Source organism: Cyprinus carpio, chromosome A22, assembly GCF_018340385.1.
Source record: "Cyprinus carpio isolate SPL01 chromosome A22, ASM1834038v1, whole genome shotgun sequence".
In the NCBI taxonomy this organism is placed as follows: Eukaryota; Metazoa; Chordata; class Actinopteri; order Cypriniformes; family Cyprinidae; genus Cyprinus; species Cyprinus carpio.
In genome coordinates this window covers 11,745,321-11,768,483 of record NC_056593.1, presented here as the reverse complement: position 1 = coordinate 11,768,483, position 23,163 = coordinate 11,745,321, and the positions used below count along the sequence as shown (strand labels likewise).

General features: G+C 36.0%; 1 pseudogene; it reads right to left on the bottom strand.

The window, feature by feature from the left end:
* Nucleotides 1-478: 478 nt before the first annotated feature.
* LOC122135019 overlaps nt 479-23,163 on the bottom strand; it is a 64,941-nt pseudogene continuing 42,256 nt past the window's right edge.

Sequence of the window (23,163 nt, the reverse complement as noted above, 5' to 3'; positions counted from 1 at the left end):
TTAACAGTTTTACACTGAAAAACTTTGAGCTTTTTTTCATTGTGTGTGTACACATGTGTGAAGGAATGTTAAATTATTTTTCTACACCATATTTTCAGGCGTGCATTTGTTTGTTTAGCAACTATTATTAAATATAAATAATTAAAGTCACAACCATATCTGGGCCAAAATTAATGGAATGCTTGTTGCCATTTACTGTACAAGCATAAAACAGGAAAGGAGCAACCAAAAGCAGAACTCATCACTACTCAGTTCCATTTAAAAATAATTTACCCATAGCCTAGCTTCCCAATGAAAATGTTTCAATTCATGGTACAATGTGCCCTACACTTTATTAAGCCTGGGCCATCTGTGTCGGATAACATTTTAGAATAAAGCATATCTGACCTCTGAACGATTATAGCTAACAGTAGTCCTGTCATGGTGACTAAAAATGGTACTCAGGAGTTCATTGTGTTGCAGTCCATTTTGGGAAATCTTAGTCGTCAAGTCTTGCAAGTGGTTTCTTCATCTAAAAGAAAAAAGTGTGACAGCATTATTACAGACTCACACTCCATAACCCTAACATTGTTCTTAATGACTATGCAAAAAGAAATTATATATTTATGATATGCCTGACAAAAAACCACAAAGTACAACCACCTAAAAAATTGTCTTTCTAAAACCGATGTTGCAGCTCTACCTTGTATCCCATTTCTCGTGCTTTCTCAGCAAGAGCATTGTATTTCTCTTTGTTTCTCATTATGTGTTCTTCTGTTCTCCCAGGGCCTCCACCTGCCTCAGTTTCTGATGAGACAGTTCCAGCTGCCTCCTGATAGTGCTGGTGCTTCTCAACCTTTGTTTCAAAGTGTCTAAGTTCCTCCTTAATGAGAGAAGAAGGGAAAAAAACAAGACTCCAGATAAGCAAATAGAATCAAATATTTTGGGGAAAAAAGGCAGTGCATATTAAAACTAAACTGAAATGCAATATTTAGCAGTAGCAGTAGCTGTGCAGTAATAATCTGAATGTTCTGACACAAGTAAAGCTTACTTTAAGAGAGTCAAGTTCAACTTCAGTGAGATTGGGATCTTTTTGCCATCTCCCAAAGTTCTATGACTCGTGGCTCCTTAAATTCTGCCATAGACAAAGATATGCGAGTTAGAGAGCATTAGAAAGCCATGAGGCAATTCAATTATTAAAAAGATTCAACTTTTAGCAAGGTCCCCCACCACTATCAGCACTGTAACCCTCATGGGTGATCTTGCGGAGTCGTTCAAAGCCCTGGTTAAGGTCCCTCATTCTCTGCTTCAGATCTGCATGCTTCTTATGGACAAACATGTTCCTTCATGTCACCCTCCAGAGGACTGATTACGTTCTTATGGATCTCTTATGGAAAAGAAGGCAAGAGACATTTATTGACCAGGTTTTGAAAGTTGAAGACAAAGACTGTGACCAATCTGCACAGGAGATTAAAATTTAAACAGTCCCATTATTAAACTACTGGGGTGCATTACCCAAAAGCTTCTTTAGCCAACTATGGTCACAAGTTCCATTATTACAACATAGGTAATAATGAACCTTCACAAACAAAATCGCAAACACCAAACTGTGGTTAGAAATATAGTTTATGACGTGGCGATTCATTCTATTTAAAAAAATAGATAAAAATAAATACATGTTAAACAACACACAACACTGCCAATTGTTTTTGTGAAAAGTGGGGACTAAAATCCCATAGGCGTAATGGTTTTAACCTAAAAAAAACTATACTGTACAAACTAAAAAACCGTATATTCTATCGCCCTACACCAACCCTATTTTAACACCTAACCCTACCCTTACAGGAAACTTTGTGCACCCTTTTTTTTTTTAACTTTCTCAAAAAAACTCAATTCTGTATGGTTTATAAGTGTATTTTGAAAAATGGTAGACAAAGTTGTGTCCTGATATGTCACCAAAAACACGCACATATATTTCATTCACATATTTAATTCATAATATATTTACTGTTAAAAATCAGTTGCCATTGTTTGAAAGAGTATGATGACGTATGATGTAATAGTGAACAAAAACAGTGAATTGGTCTTTAGATGCCATGTTTGTTACAGCAATATCTCAGAAAAAAAGAAAAATGATGAAAGCTGCTGACTGAATGAATCACGAGTATACAGGAGTAAAACGTGCAAACATGTGAACAACAAGAACCGAATATTAATTATTATTAATGATCTCAAATCAATTAATTAGCAGAAGTTAGTTACTCCATCACCTGCATTTGTGACATCCTTAATGTGAGTCCTTTATTGTTAAACCAAACACCTGAAGTGTGATTGAAAAATGACTCTGGTTTCAGTAAAGGTTTGAGGTTTTCCCTCAATAAACTCTTAATTTGCTGCTTATTAATAAGGTATTTGTTAAGTTTAGGTATGGGGTAGGATAAAAGGATCTAAAATAAGGCCTTAATATGTGCTTTATAAGTACTGATTAACAGTCAATATGTTAGTAATATGCACGCTTATAAGCAACTAGTTAATAGTGAGAATTGGTCCTAAATAAAGTGTTTACAAAATGCTATTAGAGATCCTATGTTATGAAACCTTGGCACTAAAAACACGACCAAATTCTAACCTTCGGTCCGGCTGACAGTGTCCATGACAATGTTATACTCGTTGATTTTGTCTTTGTGGTGATGAAATTCTCTCTGCAAGGTCTGGAGCTCCTCGTCAGAGAACTTTCCAGAAGTCTTGGCCTGAGGATCAAAGGTTAAAGAGAGAACGTTTAAGCCAAGTTAGTAATAAGTGAACAAGTCTGTAAGCCTGCAAATGAGTAACACATTCACACTCCAGTAGCTGTTCTGTCCCATCAGTTACCTTGTTCCACAGCTTGTCCAGCCTCGGGTCATCAAATGTATCTCCATCTTTAACATCATGATCTTTAAGTCTGTTGCTGTCCAGTGCCCGGGTGTCTTTTTTCCCATCCATTCCATACTTTGCTAGAATAACTGTGCAAAGAAATATATTTATTATATTTAAGTTATATTCATTATAGTTACCAGTTTGCTATATATCATAACCCCCCCCCCTCCACAAAAAAAAAACCCAACATTTTCTATTCAATATGTCCCATCCCAACTTCCAGTAGCAATAGGAAATGCATCACCAAAGAGAAAAACAATAAAAGCTTCTTTTTTTTTTTTTTTGGTCAAGTCTGTGTTCTTAATGACATAACCCATGAAAAAAACAGCCAAATCCTACTATTAAAATTGCGTCTGAGCTTGGCTTCTCTTTCTCCATCCTCATCCAACCCTTCTGCTTTCAGTTTTTTCCACTGAAGTTCATCTTTCTCCTGGATCTTCTTGTAGTTGTTGTGTTGTTATGGGAGCACGGGTGGGTGGATGCATCTGAAGCAAGAGATAGTGATGAACAGATACAGTGAGGAACATTCAAATATTCAAAAGAAATCATATTATAAAACCTGAGCAGTCATGAAATAATATAAGGTAAGATTTAAACACAAAGATAAAAGAAGGACAATCAGAATATCCTATAACACTGGCCAAAATGAAGTATTGCATATTTATAATATATCAGTATATTTTTAATCTGTCAAATGACTTACTCTTATCGCCTTTTCCCAAACCTGGTTTAGTTTGGCAATCCTGAATTCCACCTGATTGTCGCTTTTATCAGATGCCTTTTGTTCATTTATTTCTTTTGAGTACTTCCCCCCAAATGCTCCGATAACAAACAATGAAATCAAAATTATAAGCTGCATTTTCATTCTGACACACAAGAAGCGAACTAGTTAGAAAAGGTATGAAAGTATGTAATGCTTTCTGGAGCATCTGCAGCGCTATTCAGGAAGGGCTTCGAGAATCATATGGCGTTCACGTGATTGAACGCAAGGCTACACATTGCATCATGGGTCTTGTAGTTTTAAATTTCTCATACATTCGCGATTTGGAGCGAGTGACTCGGCGTATAAAGACTTCAAATCCCACACCGTGCTGCTTGCTCGTTACCTAGTAACAACGCGTAAAGAGGCTTTGAGCAATTAGATCGATCCACGCACTGGCAATGAAGGGATGCCCACTTGCTGCCATCTGCTTATTGAAACTGCCCACAAGATTAGATTTTAAGTCTGATTAAATCACAAACTCAGATATCCCAAAAGTCTAATATTATTTTTTAATTCCTGAGTGTTCATCCATCTGTTGGGTTTTAAATATAATAAATAATATCCAATGCCTGGGAAGCAAAATTTACCCCTTAATTAATACCATAAAAAGAAATTTTGTTCTTTGCCAGATTTTCCCAATTAGAATGCTAGTAGTAGTACTAACTGCTTGGAGATGATACAATGATTGATATAATGCAAACAAGATGAGACAAGTTGAGATTCCTCATAAAGGCCATAAAATGCCTGAATTATCAGGACATTACACGTTTGTATGTTTGTGCCAATTGTGCTACCCAGCGCTATCCCTATTGTAGGATTAAACCAAAAAAATGAAACCCAATATAGACTAAAGGGTATTTAATTACACATCTTTATCTTACAATAGCAAAGAACACTACGTAATCCTCGTTGCTTGGTTAACCCATTTACTTTGATGATAAAATAATTGGATACATTTATTAAACGCTGATTGTTATATATTTGTGGAACAGATACAGATGATACAGAAAACAACGGAGGTAATGAAATGAGATAAATGCATTACCAGAAATGCATTATATTTGGCTTATATAATAATATGTTCTGCTTGGAAAATTTAATTTAGACATGATAAGAAATGTCCAAATAATAACCACCTGAAAAACACTTACTCATGCAAACGATTACAAAGTGATTAAAAATGTAGCCTACTGCAAGATATGTTAAGGACATTCACTTGTTTATAAAATCGCTGAAAATATATGAAGTGGATTTTGTAATGCTTTTCAGGGTACAGTATGAAAAGGCAGTTGAGTGATCAAGGTTGTACCATCTTTGCTCACTGTCACATGTTTAGTCATTGACCTTTGATTCTACTCAAAATACCTTTCAGAGGAGCATACAAAAATGTCCCTATAAAAAGTACACAAGCTGTGTCAGTAAAAGCACTTCATATGTTAACGCAATATAGACGCCTGCTGTCTACCCACTTCAGAATATGATATTTGACTACAGACAGGCTCTAAAAGCTGCCAGGGCTGAGCATATCTGCAAATTCATAAAAAATAAACAAAACAAACCAAGGTTTTTATTTAGCACAGTGGGCCAGATTAACAAATAATCAGACATCACCCGAAACTAAATATTCCCTCACAGTTTAGTAGTAATGGACTTTGAATTTTCTTCACTGATAAAAATTGATAGCATCAGAAATACAACAACAAAATGTAGAAATCTACAGCATCTTGTAAATTCAGCTTCATTCATTGCACCCAAAGAAATATTACAGTGCTTTACAACTATAGGACAGGAAGATCTAAATAATCTTATCACTGCATCTAAACCAATAAAATGCTTATTAGAACTTGTACCCAGTAAATTACTGAAAGAGTTGTTACCTGTAGCAGAAGAACTACTTCTCAATATTATTAACTCGTCGTTATCTGTAGGTCACATCCCAAAACCCTGCTGGTGGTTATTAAGCCTTTTATTAAGAAACCACAACTGGATCCAAGTGAACTGGCAAATTACAGATCAATTTCAAATCTCAGTTTATGTCTAAATTTTTTTAAAAAGTTGTATCTGCTCAATTGTGCTCCTTCCGCAAAAAAGAGAGAAAAATATCTCTATGAAGAATTTCATGACTTGTTTCTTGAGTCAGACCAAGGCTGCATCTCTTTACTAGTTTACTTGATCTTAGTGCGGGCATTCAACACTATAGATCATGACCATACTCATAGATCGATTACAAACCTTTACAGGTATTCAAGGGCAGGCCTTAAGATGGTTTAGAATCATCACAATTAATGGCAGTGAAGTATGGAGTGCTGCAAGGCTCTGTCTAAGGCCCTCTGCTATTTTCAATAAACATGTTACCCCTTGGTAATAATATTAGAGAATATGGGATTAGTTTCCATGGTTATGTGAATGATACTCAAGTATATATTTCAACAAGACCAGCTGAAACTTTTTAAATTATCTAAGCTAGAAGAGTGATTTTAAAAATGTAAAAAGTGAATGACCAATAATTTTTCTCCTATTAAATTCGGATAAGAGATATTACTTATTGGACCAAAAAACAGAATCTTTTAGATTACAATTTGCATCTAAACGGATATACTGTTACTTCTAATACAGTAAAAAATTTGGGTGTTATATTAGACAACAACTTGTCTTTTGAAAATCATATTTCACATTACAGAAACAGCATTCTTCCATCTTAGAAACATTGCCAAGCTACGAAACGTTACCTGTTTCTGATGCAGAAAAGCTAGTTTATGCATTTACGACCTCTAGACTGGACTATTGTAATGCACTGCTAGGTGGTTGTCCTGCATCTTCAATAAACAAGCTACAGTTAATCCAAAATGCAGCTGCTAGAGTCCTTATCAGGTCAAGAAAATATGATCATATTACCCCATTTTACAATCTCTACACTGGTTACCTTTTAAGTTCCGTATCAATTACCAAATATTACTACTAACTTATGCCCGAAATGGTTTAGCTCCTGCGTACCTAACTAGTCTTTTATCACGCTACAATCCATTACACTCGCTAAGATTGCAAAACTCTGGACTTGTGGTAGTTATCGTAGATAACGTTTGGGGTTCAGACACACTCGCTCTGTTTAAATCTAGATTAAAGACACATCTCTTTAGCCAAGCATTCACAAAATGTATCTCATAACCTTGTACTTCAGTTATATCTGATCAAAGGCACATTATCATTCTTTGCTTGGTTTGAACACATTATCATTTTTTGCTTGGTTTGAAAAGCAGCTATGCTAATTTTTCTCTGTTTGCTTCTCTGTTTCTGCCACAGGATGGGCATCCAAATATAAGGAATTACACAAGCTTCAATCTGGATCCAACCCTTATAAAGACCTGAAATGACTGAACACCTTAGAAGAGATGATGCCAACCCCCCAGAAGACCTCAGATGATGACAACAAAAACATAATGCAACATTTTGCTATGAGTTTGATTGCAACATATAATCATTGCTGTTAATAGTGTTCAGCGTTTGTTTGGATACATGTCATTAACTAACTGCATGATTTTTACAGTACATTTTTGCCATATGGACATCATCTTGACATAGTCACCATTGATAAGCTACTCCTAAATATAATGTAGAAATTGTAATTTTCTGTGAAGCTTCTTTGCAATGATTTGTATCGTGAAAAGTACTATACAAATAAAACGTGAACTTAATGAATTGTATGAATTAGACCTTTAGATGTTTATGCAGATCATCATCAAATTTTTTTTTTTTTTACTATATAGACATGCTTTTCTAAAAAGTATATATAACATGTTCACCGAAGACATCCTTGGACATTGTATTACAACAGCAAATTTCAGCTGCAGCCACCACACTGAAAAGACCTTTAAGAGTGGCCTTTTTAAAGAAGACCTTGATTTGACAAGCCAATTTATCCAAACCAAAACTCTTACTTCTCATGATTATGTTTTAATATACTGTGATGTGAAGGGAAAACAACTATCATCATCATCATCATCAGTGTTCCATGGCTGAAAACATAAGAATAATAAAATAGAGACATATCAAGTATTTCTTGATTTGTTTGTATTTATTATCCAGGTATGGAGCTATGTTTTTACATTTAGACAGTTGGAGTGGTGCTGTGGTTTGCATTTCATCATTTAGTTAATTTGTATAAACAGAGTATTTTGTGCAAGGGTTTGTACTCAGCAACAGTGGGGAAATATAGCTTATTATGTAAGCTCATTTGGCTGAATGAAAAATAAAAGTAAATCAAACTAATCCTTGGCTCGCAATGGTGCGGTTGCTCAGATAATTCTTCATTATCTTTCATGTTGCTCTAAATTGAACATTTCTCCCCTTAATGTAGTAGTTTCTCACTGTATAGCATTATAATGAATACAAGCAAAGGGCACTGAGCAAGGAAACTGGAGCTTAAAGTGATTCCATTACATAAAGTTTGATGCAGTTCTTGGTTTCTCGACCTTTAATGTAGTTCAGATTCCATTAACGTACAGCAAAGATGGTCAAAGGCCTTTGTGTTTTGCTGCTAGAGAAGTCTGTAGGCGCATCAAGCCTAATGAATACATTTCAATCACAGACAACGGGAACCAAACACCATCATTAAGTGAGCAAACATCACATTTAAGGACGTTCTCCTCCATCCATTTGTCTTCATTTAAACAGGCCACAGAGAATTCTTCGGATAAGTCGTCCACTTCTTTTTTGAACATTATGACATTATACAGCTGTAAGAGGTGATGGGTGATCACTCATTAGCTATCAGAATACAACACACACTAATGACTACTGCTTTTTAAAATCATTCTCAGTCTTTTATTTTCCATATCTTTTAGGCAGAATATTCACACAGGCTTCTAAGATATCAAGTCATTAAATATTCTGATATGACCCTCAGGATAAACCACAAGGCAGATAAGAAACACCATATCTTTAATGTTTTCTTCTGGAGATGAAATTAACCACTATTACTGTGTTTTGGAAGCTGGGTGTCCTTCCCAGCCTACCTTAACCAGTTTTATCAGAAAGACTAGATACATGCTGTGCCCCCAGTTAGATGAACACCAAACTGGAACCCAACCAGCCTACACATGCAGTCTTAAAAATAAAAGTTCTTTATTGGCATTGATGGGTTCCATGAAGAACCTTTAACATCCACAGAACCTTTCCTTTGCACAACATTCTTGAAAATAAAGGTTCTAAGAGTTTTTTTTGTTCACAGTGATGCCTCTGAAGCAGGGTTGCCAGGTCTGCGAAACAAAACCACCCTAAAAGCTAAAACCGCGGACTTGGCAACACTGCATAGAATAACCATTTTGGGTTCCCGAAATTATCTTTCACTGAACATTTCTTAAGAGATGTTTATTTTTATTTTATTTTAATAATCTAATTAACCTTTTTGCAATGAAAAGATTCCATAGATTGTTAAAGGTTCCTCAGTGAACCAGGTGAACCTTCAGTGATGCCAACTAAGAACCTTTATTTTTAAGAGTGAACAAGAAAAGTTTTTTTCAGATTTTTAAAAACTTTCCTTCACACTAAGAAAAAACTGAATCATTGAAAACTTCTTTGGAGGACCGAAAATGTTTTTCTCTGTGGCACTGCCTGTGAAACCCCCCACTTTTAGAAACTTTATTTTTAACATGAAATTTATGCTGGTCTAAATTGGGTCATCTCAGCAGGGGTAGAACCTCCTATTACTTGAGAAAGACTGTCATTCTGTCTACATGAGTTTGGAAAATTATATGTAGCCCTACCAATTTGGTCCAAAATGAAGAGCTGTCACTATTCTTAAAGTCTTTGAACTTGGTCTATTATTCATCACCTGTAGTGGTGCTGAAGGTTTCTTTCAGTCATGGAGAGAGAACGAGTATGAGGAGAAAGTGAAAGACAAAGCACATAAGTCATCTAGAAGACTCAGCACGCACTTGTCTAGGAGTGTTTACAGGTGTGGTCACGCACACACACACGCACACATAAAAATTGCACACACACACACACACACACACAAACACACACACACACACACACACGCACACACACACACACACAAACACACACACCACACACCACACACACACACACACACACACACACACACCACTATAACCAAATCAGTCTTTCATATCAGAGGCTCCAACAAATTGCAGCTCAGAAAGTTCTACACTAGTTCCATCAATACGAATCATTTCAGTTTACAGTAGTTGAATCAACTGACACTTTATATTGAAGTGCAAACTTCATATTTACACATGGATACAAATCTTTTTAAGTGAAGGAGCAAGAGAAATGCTGTCAGTAGCCTAAAGGGTTTTTTTAATCTCTGTCCTTTATTCAATATCATTCGACAGTCTCCTTCTACAGTGACCGTTATGCTGCACCTTTATGCTGCACACACTGTCCTCACCATTCAATGATAGCAGGTAATTTTCACCAAACAATGTTTTGCTCATATGCCTCAGGCACAGTCTTGTTCAACCTTTATTGCTCTTTCTGGCCCAAGGAAATCTCCATTTGTAATAATTTAATCCTAACTAATTGTTGACCCACAATTGTCTTTAGTTGTTTTTAAAATACGAAATCACTGTTTTTCAATTTATTTTTACCCATTTATTCCATTTCCATATTTTTTAAGTTTCCATTTATGAACATTACATTATCACTCACAAATGTGCTAAACTTCAAAAAAAAAAAAAAAAAAATTAGATCATAGATCATATACGTATAGGGCTATGATCTCAAATACTGTTATTAATATGCCCCTTTTATAAAGTTACACAAATCTTGCTACATTTTGTCAACACTGCCAGATACTTGTGTAATATACACAAGCATTGTATATGTAATTATCTGCAATAATTAATGTTTATTATGTCAAAACTTAAGGCTGTCAGCTTAGTCTTATCGTGGCGAAAATTCAAAAGATAGAACTGAAACTTTTATCCAGTTGTCTCAAAGTATTGAAGTGACTGCTCATTGGTCTGTGAAGTGAACAAAGAAGGGGAAACTGCTTCAAGAGAGTAAATATTATTAAAAAAAAAAAAAAAAAAAAAATTAATAAATAAAAAAATCAGAATGAGAATGAGAAAGAAAGAGGGTAAAGCCACAGCTGGGAGTTTAGACAAATTAAATAAATATTCACTGACAATGAATTCCATTTTTCCAAGTAGATGGATTGACCTAGACAGAGAAGTATGACAGTAATTGAAAGGCACAAACACAATACAATGTGATGTACCCGTATCAACCTTCAAACCAATTCACACATTGCCTTCACGAGAGCTTGTTGCATGCTCTAACAAGTAGAAATTCCATAAACGATTATGCATTATGTTACTTTTTTTTCCCAGTAGAAACTAGACCATGCACTTACCAGGAGGTAAGAGTATTTTTCACCATAGGAAACATTTCAAGGTGATATTTAAGAAGATTTCCACTGACATAAACATTTAACACAGACCAGTGGTTGTGCATTTAAGGCCCTGCATTGAATAGATAAGTGCACCTGATCTCACCGTCTATACAAAGTTTTCCTTGTTTATTGAGATAAGGGAGGCGAGCAGAAGCACATTGCTGCTGCTTGCCCTGTGTATTGATAGTATTGATTGGTTCATGGTGGTGGGCCCGTCACAGGCAATTGAGCAGCGGAATGAGGAAACAGGGCGTCTGTGGAGTTGCGCACCCTGCAGAAATAAAGCATGGTGTAAGCAACTCTATGAGCAAGTAAAAACTCTATTGTTCAAGTAAACTTGGATCCAAAATCCAGACTTTTTGATGGTGCTTTTAAAATGCTTTAAAGAATAAAGTACAGGCCCATGGTCCTGATTCCTCCTTTCTATTCAGCCTTCATTCAAAAGTACTACTTGACAATGAACAGCATTTGTTAATGCAAAGAGTCTATTACACCTTAGTGGGCAGTGAGTGGCTTTATTCTTTATTTTAAAAGGGACGATGCACATTAATTAACTTGAGCACTCATGTCCATAATGTAAATGTGCCAGATTTAGCTTTTAATTAATTTTAATCTGCAGTCCTTGGCAGGTTGGTGGTAAAAAACCAAAGTCCATAAGTACATAACACATAAGAAGAAACACAAACATTTCAGCAAATATAGTCACAAAGACAAAACACTTTAAATATAAAAACCAGAAACAAGCAAGAAACCACTACTTAAAATTATAAAGACATGTTTGATTATCCAATAACCACTATTTAATCAATACAGAAACAGAAGCAAAAAAAAAAAAAAATGTATGGTATTCCATGTATGTGCTGCCCTATAGGAAAATGCTGACTGTCCCCAGCTTTATATAGACTTGAGTATTAAAGTTATTCAGCCTATTATTTAGTTTTCACTGAAGAGGAATTGGTAGCCATGGTCATTTGGTCCACACAAACTAAGATAATTTGTGACCCTTGCAGACTTACTGCCTTCTTGCTTAAATTTCTATATTCACTATAAACTACTTCACTTTTTTAAAACACAATGTGCCCAAAAACTGGGAATGATCAGGACCAATGCTGGCAGAATTAATGAACAATTAATGAGTGAATACATTTCTAATGACAGAAATGTCTCAAACTGTAACTCCAAAGGCAAAAGTCGTGGCATTCCATGATTAGAAAGAGTATAAAATGCTCTGAATACATGCATATAAATCTATTGGCACCTGCAGCCTTCGTTATTTCTATGAGGCATATTTCAAGAAGATTCTTGTCAATACAAAAGCTTTCTACGTTTTTTTCATTTCTTTCTTCTTTCTTTTCTCTCTTTCTTTCTTTTTCTCTTTCTTTCTTTTTCTTTCTTTCTTTTTTCTCTTTCTTTCTTTCTTTTTCTCTTTCTTTTTCTTTCTTTCTTTTTTCTCTTTCTTTCTTTCTTTCTTTTTCTCTTTTTCCCGCTTTCCTTTCTTTTTCCCTAGTTTTTTTTATTATTATTATTGTTATTTAGGTAGCTTATTAACTTTTTCTTTTCTTCCATTCGTACTCTTCCTTAACTTGCCCATTAATTCGTCCTTTCAAACACTTTTCTTTGAAATTCTTTCTTAATTTATTATTGTTTATTTTTATTATTATTCTATTTCTTTTATATTATTAGTTAGGTTATAATACAATCATTCATTTTAATATTTTAATATTTGGAATTGGACTGCGCCAGCTCCAAATCCTTAGCAAAGATATAATTCCCAATAAAGACCATACACAGTCAATTAATTTCCCCCCCCCATACTTCTATATATCATAATTTAATATTTAAAGACACATTTCAGATTATTTCTACAGTTGTGATTCCTGTGTAAAGGCATTTATGCTGCATCCTTCTTTCTTTATTTTATCTAATCTATTCAAGGAAAAAAAAAATGCTACTTATGATATTTGCACCACCAATTAGGCTACTACAGTAAAAGTCACAGAGATCACTTCAACTATATGGATGGATTGGCAGTCTGAAGGCTGTAATTATGCAAACAATCCTCTCTGGAACAGACAGAGATTATGGAAAATATCCTCTCTGGAACAGAGGACAGAGAAGGAGAGAAACAGTTCATCTTTTATTCATTGCATCATGCCGGCTAACAGAACGTCTCAGTCTCACACAGATGACGAGCTTAAATAAAAAAGATAACACACTATGCTTAAAACAGAAATAACAGCAGCAGTGCACTTTAGCACACAGACAGTGATCCCATAGTTCATTCAGCAACCATTTCATAATTTAAACCTATATTTACTTGGAAAAGTAAACACAGATAATGTGTTTAAACAGACCCAGCATTATACAGAAATGTTGATCATTTCTTTAAAACCAACAACAAAAAACCTCCATGCATGCCTGTCAGAAAATTGAGCACAAATACAGAGTTCAGTGCTTTAGCATAAATCTGGTCTCTATCATCTTTCCTCTCTTCCTTTCTTCTCATCCATTGTTTATGTGGAACCTGAAGCCAGTTCACCAAAGCTGAATCTAAAGGGTGCTCTCTCAAAGTCCTGATGCAGTGATCTTTTAAAGGGCTACGCAAATGAAAGGACTCTCGACTATGGCTCGCTGAACACTAAAATTCACACCAGTGCCAACATTTTAACAAGACAACCTTCATCCCAGAAGGTCTCTTGGTGATGAGCATTACAACAGTGACAGAATAATTTTCCAGGTGTTGCAATAATCCTCATCATCATGTCCTCTTCTTAAATCACTACCGCTGGGCTTGATACTTTCTGCTTGACTAGGTGCTGATTGCAACGGCAGAGTAAAACAGGGAAGATGTTATAATTGTTCAATTTCAGCCCCAACGGGAATGGGAGGGTTGCTTGAAGGAATTAATAATTGACAGGCTAAGGGCTTTGGCCATGGAGACGGCTTAAGGCTTAAGTACCTCAGAAGTGAGAGAATAAAAGAGAGGAAGAGAAGTACATGAGAGCCATTTAAGAACAGAACAGAGAATTCTTAGAGAAAAGTTTTTTTAAGAAAAAGACTATGTATAAATGTATGCATATATGAATAAATCTGATAAACATGAAGACAAAGAGTGCACTTATCAGCATGCAATATGAGTTGAGTCAAAAGAGACATAGGCTCTACTTAAATGTCTGACTCTAGTAGCTTTGAGACTGAATATTACGTGTGATCTCTCCATTCAGCACACACAGCGCGCGCGCGCGTGCGCACACACACACATCCACCAGCCTCATCTGTAGTCCTCTGTCACCAAGGTTTAGTAGAGAGTGAAGTTGTGGAGAATTGAGAAAAAGCGGAGAGCGAGATAGACAAAGAGAAGGTGAAAAGTTGTTTGATCATGAGTAGGTTCAGTCGCTCAAAAGCAATATTCAAAAACTCAAGCCAGATGATCTGTTGTTTATTGCCCAAGCTCACTAAAATTCAGCAAACTAACTACAGCCAAAACAAAACATAAAAGAGAACAATCTGTGCGTGTTTTACCGATTTTGCAGGAATCGCTCATCCAAAAATGTGTAAACAGTATTTACAGTTTTTTTTTTTTTATTTTATTTTTTTACAATCCCATATTGCTGTAAAACACAAATTCTAAACCAATGTGCTACTTGTTTCAACAAGACAACAACAATGGCTGATTTGAAAAAACTAAAAGTTACTTCACATCAGGGTTTTACATTTAAATACATTTTGTGAAACATCCTTCACAGTTTGAGCCTTTTTTTTTTTTTTTTTGTGAACAAAATGCATTCATTTACATGCGCAATCATGAAAATAAAAATGCACAAAAACATTTTTGTATACAAAATGCACTTGTGTGGACAAAATACATATTTCATTCCAAACTGGAGCATTTTGTAGTCAAAATGTGGTTTTTTTGTGAAATGCAAGATCCACAATGCAGGAGCTTTCTGTTATTCACAAAATTAATAGTGGTTTCCCCCTTTCAATATGCACATGAAATGGAAAAGCATCTGTCTGAACACTCATGATTTTGGTTCAGAAATTTGTGCACAAAATATACTGCTGAGTTTACATTTCTGATGTTTGAAATGCAACTCGCTTTTCATCTTTCCTATTAAAATGTAAAATGCAAAATGTTATAGTGCCATGGAACTTTTTTATATATTATTTATTTATACTTTTTATATTGCAATTTGTTTCATGTAATTTATTCAGACCACAAAATGTTACACTTGGTGTCCCAGTCCCATAGAATCTCACCGAGAGACAACAAATATTATAGAAAATAGGTGTTTGATCAACAGAAAATCTAACTAGATGATTTCCATATCCTCCTCACCTAAATAATCAACAAAATGAATCTTCACAAAATTTTAAATAAATATGGAATAGTGTACCATGATGTTCACATTCATGTAAGTCTATCTACTTGAAGTGATTTGGCTGAACACAGCTGATTGGTTTATCAGCAGTGACAGATAGTTTTCAATGACTTTTGCAGTTGGCAGTAAAGATAAGCCTTATCACATTGTGCAAAATGCTAATCCTTCTTAATGCTGATGATCTGTCTGTTTTCTCTGTCCTCACAGACAACCTCGCTTAAAATATCACTTCAGGTCGCTCTCAGATTACATTTACATTTTACATTTATTACATTTATGCATTTAGCAGACGCTTTTTATCCAAAGCGACTTACAGTGCATTCAGGCTTACATTATTTACCTAACATGTGTTTCCCTGGGAATCGAACCCCACAACCTTTTGCGCTGCTAACGCAATGCTCTACCACTGAGCCACAGGAAGGAACACTACAATATATACAGATATATTGTGAAATATTATATGTCTTGATGGCCTGACATTTACTAACAAGATAGGAGGACTAAATGACAAAATTATGGGCTGAATACTTACCATTGTCTGAACTTCTGCACGAATGGCCTCAAAATTGTAATCAGATCTTATCCTTGAAGACTTATTTAAGAGAAGACAGAGAATGATGAGAAGACTTTATATTTAATGACTAATGGGGCCACATTTTTTAAACATCCAAGCTTTGTAGATGATAAGACGTGCATGGGGAATTAGTTTTGGGAACCATTTTAATCATCTATTTTTTTCAGAATCGTTTTTCAACATTTAATTTCGGCGAAAGAGCACAAATTATGACAGAGCATGATAACAAATCCCACAATCATCAGTGCATACTGTTTATAGTCAACACAAATACCAACAGAATTTCAATTTCACTGGTTTGTGCAGGCAATTACAGAGTCCAGATGGGTAAGTTTGCCAAATGCCCAAAGATAACAGGAGAGAAAGTTACTGACTAGAAGTGGGGAGTCTTTACAATGGGAATCCTCATACAAGTAACACTGCAGGCAAATGAAAATATAGAAATTCATAGCAAAATGTCTGATGTGCCGTAATTGTTTTGGGTGACATGGGGGGGGGGGACCATTCCAAAACACTTTATTTATGAATGAACATGTCCTCTCTTTCTCAAAATCTATGGGCTTCTCTGTTGTTGTAATAATGTCTTGCGATGGTTGTAGAGAATAATCAAAAAAGAGAGACAGATTATTTGCTTTAGAAAAATATGTAATTGGTGCAAAGCAGTATGCAAATGAAAATAAAATGCCCTAACTACACAAACAATCCTAGACATTCGGGAACCCATCGATGACAGTTCTTAGATTTGTTTTTTATCCACCTTGAAGGCATTAATATTTAGACACCTGAGGAAAAATGTAGAACTAGTTGCTTTTTTTGTTAGCTCCTGACTAAAGAAAAAGAACTGAGCATCATTTGGACAGAATGACTTCCTGTTGTTTTTCGGTTTATGTTGGCCTGAGGCCGAGTGCAGCAGTGGTGTCAGAGCTATATGAGGAAAAAGTCTGTGTGGGTTTGTGGCAGTTTGGGGTCAAGATACTCACTCTTGCTTTGGTTCTCAGGTAATCAGTTCAGTGGTCACAACAGAGTGAGAACTGGGTCAGCATAAAACGGCGATGAAAGCAATGCTGTGTGAGCCTCGCCCTGAGAAACTATAGTGTCACCATGACAACTACTGGATTTCGGGTCAAGAGAATTAAAATAGTAACTAGAAATAGCATGCAATGTCATTAATTACTACAGTAAATGTCAATGTAAAGCTTTAAAGGTATTGCCATGGTTATTAGGTTTGGGTGAGCTCAGGGGCAGAGGCAGTTAAAGGGGTTTTAAACCAAGATAAGGTACCTATGAGTCTGCAGTCTGGCACTGAACTTATAAACCCTGTCATATCTTCATAGCTCACATTGTCACCCTCATTTGTCGAGTGCCCTGCGCACCTGCGCTGTGATGATTGCCATGACATGGACTACGGCACAAACAGGACCGCGGCACAGATGGGAACTTTGTGTGTGTGTGTGTGTGTGGAAGTTTTTTTTTTTGTGCACTGTGATCATGTGAGTGTGTAGAGAATCCTATATGTGTGCTTGTGTGTGTTTATTTGTAAAGGAGTTGACAACTCGCTACAGTTTTGCCATTAAGGACAGATTCTGAAAAAAAGAAGAAGTGGTTTGCCCTGAACGACTCTATGAAAATACTGTGGTATGTATCACAAAAGCTATTTATGTAGTCACAACGACACATTATACAGCACACACACAAATGTACATAGAGCTTAAATACACATAGCTTTTGCTATTACAGTGGTTTAATAGCAAAGAACCACCTCCCTTTAAAAAGTCACATTGTGTTGCCTGTGCAGGCCCTGAAATCGAAGCGGGGACAACTTTTTTGTTGTTCTTCCACTTGTATTTACTCCTCAGTTGCAACTTACTGACAATCCAAACGAAAAAGATTATAACACCAACAAGTCCGAACAAAATTTACTTTTAAAAAATTACCACAACTCAATCAGGTGTAGCTAATCACCTTTTCAAATGTGGCAACAACAAAGCAGAAGGAAAAAAACAGCCACACCTTCAGACGAAAGCCCACATTGCACTCATGTAACGAGGCTTTGCCAAAACGCACCTTTCCGATTCAGTAGGCACGTGAGACTAAAATTCTATTTATTTATTTATTTATTTATTTATTTATTTATTTATTTATTTATTTATTTATTTATTTATTTTGCGTGATTATATCTTTCACCTGGGTCAAGACAGATTGATAAAACAATGGACTGTGTCCATCTGATTTCAGGCTGCAAAAGGCTAAAACCAAGATGTGGTTATTTTAAAGCGGGGGGGATCTTTTCTATAACCAAGATTGACAGCACGGTGGATTACGTAAGGATTTTGTTGTAAGAAACCAGCTTTGATTATCATATTTCAACTATCCATTTCCATTCATTCTCCAAACCGCTTGTCCTCTGTAGGGTCCGAAGTTGCTATCAATATTATGAACATAAGACGAGAAAAAAAAAACATGTTTGAACGGGACATTGAGGATATTAATTTCAAGTTGGTTGATTTTTTTTTGTTCTGAAACTCTTACTGGACTGTGTGATTTCTACCCCAGCCTTTTGTACGTTTGATTGGATTGGATATATAATTGCTATCTGCTTTTTTTTTTAATAAACAAAAATGCTTACTGCGGATCAATAGCTGTCAAAGACCTGTTGCATTTATTATTATATAAAATGTTAGCATGTTTGATTTATATTGAAAAATCTACTTCAAAAATTCTGAGGGTTCACAGATTTTACTTCTTCTGACGAGAACAGCAGGGGAAGTCCAGTGATGTTCCTACCTAACTTCCTCTCTCAGTATTCCACATGCATCACTGCTCCCAGAGTCTACAGCCCTAGGGGAAAACTGAAAAAAAAACTAAAGTCTATGGAAATGGGGAACTTAGATGGTGCATTTATTCTTGAAGTGTGAGTTTTTTTTTTCTTGTAAAAGCTGGTTTTTTTACGTTGCACAGCTCACTGAACTATACAATGAGTTTTAGAAGAGTTTTTTACTTAGTTTAGTCAGTTCCAGTGGTGTAATTTAAAAGAGCCAGATTTGATGCCGCGATTAATGTTGGAACAATGCTTTAAAAAACATGTTAGTCCCACGGCCTTAATGGATTAACGATTTGATATACTTCTTCCACAAACCATCCAACCAAACATCAATTATTACCTTTTAGCTATGGAACATATCGTACCAAAATCTCATTCAATTATTTATCTCTTTTTTTTTTTAATCCCATGTAAACAAAACAGCCAAAAAACAAACGTGAGGCGATCACTGATCATAAATGCAAAACTAAAATTAAAAAACTACTGTAATGGTGCTTTCCGTCTCAAAGAACCTCTTATATGCACTCTTCGCTACCGGTCTTATGAAGGGCAATTTGTGAAGAGACTTAGTTACTTGCTTTATGAACTGATGGCTTGAAGGTCACGTGTGATCATACGCAACAGTGCCTTGATAGACAAAGACGTGCCTTGCATTGTGCCTTGTGTTGTCTGCGATTTATAGAAAGACGGCTGACAAACATATGATCTGACAATACAAGAGAAACAAGATGAAACATTCATTCTTTTTTATTGTAAAAACTCATTTGTTCATTTTTATGAATGATTAGAGAGAAAAAATGCTTAAAGATGTTTGAAAGTATTACTGTCAGCCTGTGATCTCACTGATCAGACAGAATACAAGAGAAAAGAAAAGGCTTTGATGAATTTATGAGAGAGAGTTTCTAAGCTGATAAAGAGACTGAGTTACATTTAGATACCTTTAAGATTTTAGTTCCCTCTAAAAAATTGTTATTTGGAAAGTTCAAATGCACATAACTCAACAGCACACAGCACGAAACCCACTTTCCAGTAGCTGGACGCCTCTTCTTCAAAATTACCAGAGAACATTAATCTTCCTTACTGTTAGCAATGAATATGTGCAGAGTATCGAGAGCTTCAGTGTCATAATGGCCTCTTGGATGGGAGGCATTGCACATTTACTAAATGGGGGCCTTGTACACAGTCCCTGTAGTTCAAGCAGGTGCTCCGAAGATTCCAAGTGAACTTGGGAAGTTTAGCAGATTGCATTTGTGGAAACAGGCTACTCATGAACATTGTCCCATCAAACTGCCATTAATGAGCTCATGAGCAGTTCTCAGTGGACTGCTAAAAACTGACTGTTAATCGGAAGGACTGTAGTGAACTAAATGGATTTTTTTGAATCTTTTTAACCTTAAAAATCCGTTAAGGCAAAAAATTTTTTTTTTTTTTTTGCTTTCCTTTGCTTAGACAGCAGTTATAGGTTTCAGGGGGACCTAGGTGATTTTGCAACTCATTGAAACATATTAATTGGGTCATTGTTCTGCTGGGAAGATTTTTGTAATTGTTTCTTGAAATGTAATTATAAATTCACACTAACTGATCTTACAATATATTGTAGCATAATATTCTGAGAATGGATCTGTGCATACAAATATAGAAGTGAATACTTTGGTAATCTTGGTGTTGGTTGAAAATTTATGGTGGTCAGAAAATAAACTTTTCACTACGACAATAAAGAGGCTGGTAATATAGAAATCCTGGCGTAATTGTTCCAAGGGTAATCACCCATAAAAAAACCATGAGTTTCGAACCCTCAATAGAAGTAAAATTGACATTTTACAAGATTTTGTCCACTGTAGGGGACAACCAAGAATACAGCGGTTTTCCCACTTAGGCCCCACACATTGGCGATAAATCTAATGTAACAAACACCAGACACTTGTTTTTGTTCTACTTTTTTCCCTGATGTGAACTTTTGAAACTTTCCGCTAGGCTTTGCATGACAGATACTTTCTCCTCTTTTCATGACCAGATTGCTGTTCCAACTTCACAATTAGTGTTCCATCTCATTAGTTTGGGCTGTTTCATCAATAAATTGCTTGTGTTTGTTTTTCCCCCCCCCCCCCCCCTTGTTTCCTTTCCTCTACGCTCCTCTGATTGGACCTCAGGCCCTACGTAGTCAGCAGTCATACAGAAAACACTACAATGGCTTTTTGTTTAGCCTACAGGAACCAGTGCTTATGAAAACTAGTATGTAAACATGTATGACAACACCAGGACAATGAGGCACATGATAGATTAATGTTAACATAGCCACATTGTCGTTCAAAGAAGAGTATGGAGGTTATTATACTCTGTAAGAGGTTGTTAAACACTAAATGAAGAAGAAGAAGAAGACAAGAATTTTCAGCCTTGTTAATATTATTCACAGAGGGGGACTTTGCGGGATTAATGCAGGGTTGGGAAGTGAAAGAGCACAATTGCACTGTGCCGATATGCTGCTTTAGCAGACGTCTCCACGTGGTCTGTAACATCATAACATAAGGATAACATCAAAAACCTAAAGACGTGCAGCTGCCCCATGGCACATTTTTAAGTAGCAGTTGCTGAAATAAAAGCATTTTAGAAAATAGTACTTCAATCTATATAACTACTTGGCAGATTTTTTTAAAGAGCAGGTCATATGGTATGGTCATACAGTATGTCCTAATATTGTGTTGGAGTCCCCTACAGCAGGATTAAATGCATCTAAGGTCAGAAGACATTGTAATTTTCTCAAAATATACATTTAATATTAGAGTCATTTGCCAATGATTTCGAAAGGATTCGTTCCAAGCAAGTTCGGAGCAAACCCCTCCCTTCCATTAGCCTACTCTGCTCTGATTGGTCAGCTGGCTAAGCCTTTTGTGATTGGCACAGAGATGTTTAAATAAAACAATAATAGTGCTCAATCTGTTCTTAAAATAATGACAAAAAATACAAAAACACTTATGCAAGCGAATCGTGCCCACAGCAAAAGTTTAGCTGCTAAACTGATGAAACTGATGAAACAATACAGTTTGTAAACCAAAATATGTATACTATAATGTTTGAAGAACGACAGACAAAAGACACCCTGTCTTAACTTTTAATCAGAAAGCAGAAAAGTATCACAGGCGCAGCAGTCTCTTGCACTCGCTAGTCTCTCCTGCATTAACCCTATAACTGCCGGTGCAGCACAATAAACAGCAATTTCACAATGATTATAAATAAAGCTACATTACATTCTTTATTATTAAACGGGCGTAATTAGAACAAATAGTCTACATCAATCAACACATTCTTAGGAAATAGTGGGTTCACAGCTAATTATCAGAACTATCAGCAAGACAATAATATTAAAGCTTCACCTGAAAACCTAAAGCTGCACTATAGGTATACATCGCTATTAGCATTGCAGTGGAGCACTCAATTGAAAAATGTACACAAATGCATCATTTGTAATACAGGTTGTGGTCTGGAGAGCTTGTTAGTCTAAATTAAGAAGATTAGAAGCCAACGAAGATAAAAGCCAAGATCAGAGAAGAAGTCCTCGGTAAAATGAAATGCACACAGCAAAAGGTTCGAATTACTTGTAGTATCCTTGAAAAACAGTGTCTTCTTAAACATGATGTAAAACACATCCAACTTAGCTTGAAGTGTTTGCGGGCAGGGTCAATCTCTGTTCAGATTTCAGATGGCAAGCGGGATTATGCAATGCAAAGCCAGTGACGAGTGATCGAGACGATGCCAGTATAGGTAAAGATTCAAAAATATGATTCCACTCATATTTATTCACAGGAACTAGAATTAGAAGATATTTATTCATGCACTCTTTTTGATTAACAACTTTTGCAGATTGTTTTTAATTTAAGGATAGCTACATTATAAACTGCAAGAGATGTTACCAAAAACCCATATGACCTGCTCTTTGCGCGCGCGGTAAATCACCTCCGCGAGATGAAAACAATATCGCACGCGAGGAAACGGGAGCCCGTGAGCTAATTTCAAACTCTCGCGCACGCGTGACATGTTCTTTGCGCGCAATACAAGCCCTCGCGCACATGATCATTCCCCAGCTGCTCGCGCTCGATCTTCTCAACTGCTCTCTCGAACACTTTTATTTTTGTCACGACTGAATTGTATTGCGCGCAAATGGGCATTTCGGTTCTTTTCCGTGAGCCGGCTCGTTTGACTCAGCTCACTGAAAAGAGCCGGCTCTTTTGGCTCACAAACGGCTCTTTAAAAAACAATAATGTTTTGACTATGATAGGTGTGTAAACAATTCTAGTAAATTATTAAATGACAATT